The sequence below is a fragment of the Colossoma macropomum genome, unplaced genomic scaffold (genome assembly GCF_904425465.1).
Source record: "Colossoma macropomum unplaced genomic scaffold, Colossoma_macropomum, whole genome shotgun sequence".
NCBI lineage: Eukaryota > Metazoa > Chordata > Actinopteri > Characiformes > Serrasalmidae > Colossoma > Colossoma macropomum.
Window position 1 is genome coordinate 34,555 of NW_023495508.1, and position 3,143 is coordinate 37,697.

Consider the following 3,143-nt stretch of genomic DNA (forward strand, 5'->3'; position numbering starts at 1 on the left):
AGACTTAGATTTAATGGGATCTATCACACTCAACTTTAGGTTCAGCTGTAGATAAATGGATATTTAGTTCAATGTTAGTTAAAGACAGACTGAGCATCTACAAACTGCCTCAATCTTTCACTCAGTGGAAGGTGTTGGTATTAAACTCCTCACTGTAGATAATCAAGATGCTGAGTTTGACTCAAAACACATTGTGCTGTTACAGCTACACTGAACAAAACACCTCATTTAACACATTAAAGCAGATTTGCTTTCTCTTTGAATGGCAGATAAAGGTGATTTAATCATGGAACTAAACAACAAACATCACTGTCACTTCTTTAAACCTACAATCATTTTTATAAACTGATGCTTTACTGACATCTGCTGGTCAACTGAGTGAACAAGTTTAGTTTCTGAGTTTGTTGAAACACTGAAGTGGAGTTTAAGGAAGAGGATCATGTTTCATCCAGTAGTCCAGCAGTGCAGGTCAGAACACAGCTGAGCCGAACACTGAAGAGCAGACAGACTCAAAAAAATAAAAAGGTACAAAATTAACAGAAGATTCAAAACAGCAAAGTAGCAGAACAACAGGCTCAAAACTACAGCAGAGAGTCTCAAAGAGTGAATGGAGGACAGGTGTAGACTGAGGATAACGAGGAACAGGTAAAAGGGGCGGAGCCTGAGAGCAGGAGAGAGGAGGGGGTGGAGACTGAGACCTGACACAAAATTAAAAGACTGGCGTTCTTCTGAAACTATTTCATTAATCTAGAGTGTCATAACTGTGTATTAGTGTTTTTATAATAAATTAACATCATGAAGTAATTTTGATTTTAAACGTTATTCATAATAGAAAAAATCGTTTGTACTCAGATATTCTGCTCAGACGTCAGCAGGGTGTAATGAACATGCAGAAAGCTGTACTGATACAGTGCAGTAAGAAAACCAATAACGTAATGCATCACACCACAAAACAGACCCCTAAAGACCCTCGTAGTTGTGTCTGAAGTTCAGAGTTTTTTAGAAATGTCTAAAAATTAGAGTTTTTAATGACACAGTGAGGTTCACTCAGGTTCCTGTGTCTAACAGTGGAACGTCACACTGTACAAAACAGTTCATCAGTTCAACTTAAAAATACTTGTGAGTTTCTTAACTAGTTTTATTCAGCACAATTAGATTCTTTAAACAGGTCTGTGTTTCAATGAGAGTTTATTTGAGTTGAATAAAGTTGAAAACACCTTTTGAAAACTCGAGTTTAGTCAAATGTTAATAAAAACTCACTGAGCACTTCATTTAATCCACCTCTTTATTTCTACACTCGTCCATTTTATCAGCTCCACTGATAACCTGTGGATTCCTGACAGTGTTCAGAGTCAGAGACTGTCTGATCACTGTTTAACACAGCGATCATCATAAAACCAGGGAAAAATGACCATCACAAGCTGAGTTCAGTTTAAAGGTCAGTCCACCTCTTTACTGTGAAAAAGAAAGAATCTGATGCTGATTATTTAAAAGAAAGAACAAGATTGACTGAACAGAAACACCAGACAAACAAACAAGCAGGAAACGGAACATTTTTATTGGCCAAGAAAGATTTTTATATATTCTGCAGCAGCGTCACATTAGACTGCTGTAATAGTAATACATGAAACAGAGAAATGAAGAATAGGAAAACACATAAAATATTACTTTTTATTTATACAGAACACACTTTCTACAGATTATGTAAATAGATTCAATTACCTGTACAATATAAAATAGAAGGAAAATAAAGCTCTGTGGAAACAGTGAATATTTACACTGACTGAATTCTGCTGATCAACAATACTGATCTTTTCAGTGTGAACAGAATGAACAGTATATATAGAATAGAGTAACAACAGTGTAATAGACTTAAATCATCACTGTGAGTAACAGGTGCTGCACATTCAGATTTGACCATTAATCTTCCAGCTTTCTTCATCTGAGCTGCTTGAACTTTGGTGGAAACCTGGAGAAACGTAGGAACATCATGAACATCATAAACTCTAATAGACACAAACATCATATTGATAAAGAAATCAATGTGATTAAAGACAGAAAGACAGTGCAGGTCTGAGTAAGAAGAGCTCAGATCTCAGATTTGTGAAGATGTGGATGAAATGAATGGAAAAGAGTACAGATTCAGCTTCATGTTCTCTCTGTTATAACACATTTATTAACACATCAGTTCAGTATAAAGTCCTTCAGGAGGTCAATCAGGTGTTTGTGATCAGAGAAAAGACTAAACTGTGCAGGACAGAGTCTCACAGGACTGGACATGGTCAGCACTGAGGAACAGAAGACTCACCTCAGAAATCAGAGAATTCATCCCGACTTTGACTTCTCCTTTTTTCACCGCTCTCTCTCTCTCTCCTCACATCACACTCATCAGTTTCTTTCTCTCTGTCTGAGGAGGAACAACATCAGATCCGATTAGACGTTTCTTTAAGCTGTAATCTGGAGCTGTAGAGTCACACAGATACATGATCGTCTCAGCATCACTGACCATCTGTTTAAACTATAATATCAGAGAAAATACAGTGAAATTCTCTGACATCTGATTTTTGTAGTAAAAATACATCAGACATTGTCAAACAGGCAAAAACCATGTAAACTAATGATGAATTACACCTTTAATCATTATAGTCTGTTAGCCTTATTTATTGCTTTATTTTACAACCCTTTTTTCAAAAAAGTTGGGATTCTGTGAAAAAAATATAAAAAAAATCTAAATGCAATGATGTGTAAATCATTTAAACCCTATATTTCATTGAAAATAAGGCAATAAATCAAATGTTGAAACTGAGAAATGTTATTGTTTTTTTTTAAATATATGCCCATTTTAAATTTAATGCCAACAATATGTTTAAAAAAAGTTGGGATGGGGGCAAGTTTACCACTGTGCTGCATCACCTCTTATTTTAACAACACTCTGTAAGTTTTGGGAAACTGAGGAGACACTGCTGTAGTTTTGGAAGTGAAATGTTGTCTTATTGTTGCTTATAAATAAAAAACAAAGAATTTCAGCTGCTCAACAGTTCAGGGTCTCCTTGTGGTGAATATTTTCAGTGGTGACAGGTCTGGACTGCAGACAGGCCAGTTTAGCACCTGGACTCTTCAACTACGGAGCAATGCTGTTGTAA

The 3,143-nt window shown here is 35.9% G+C and overlaps 1 long non-coding RNA gene across 1 annotated transcript; it reads right to left on the minus strand.

Annotated features, from left to right (window-relative positions):
- Positions 1-1,537: 1,537 nt before the first annotated feature.
- LOC118802255 lies at positions 1,538-2,410 on the minus strand. The gene is made up of 2 exons (XR_005006640.1): positions 2,309-2,410; positions 1,538-1,969 (listed from the first exon to the last, which is right to left on the minus strand). It is a non-coding gene; the product is annotated as an uncharacterized LOC118802255 (long non-coding RNA).
- Between the last annotated feature and the right edge of the window lie 733 nt (positions 2,411-3,143).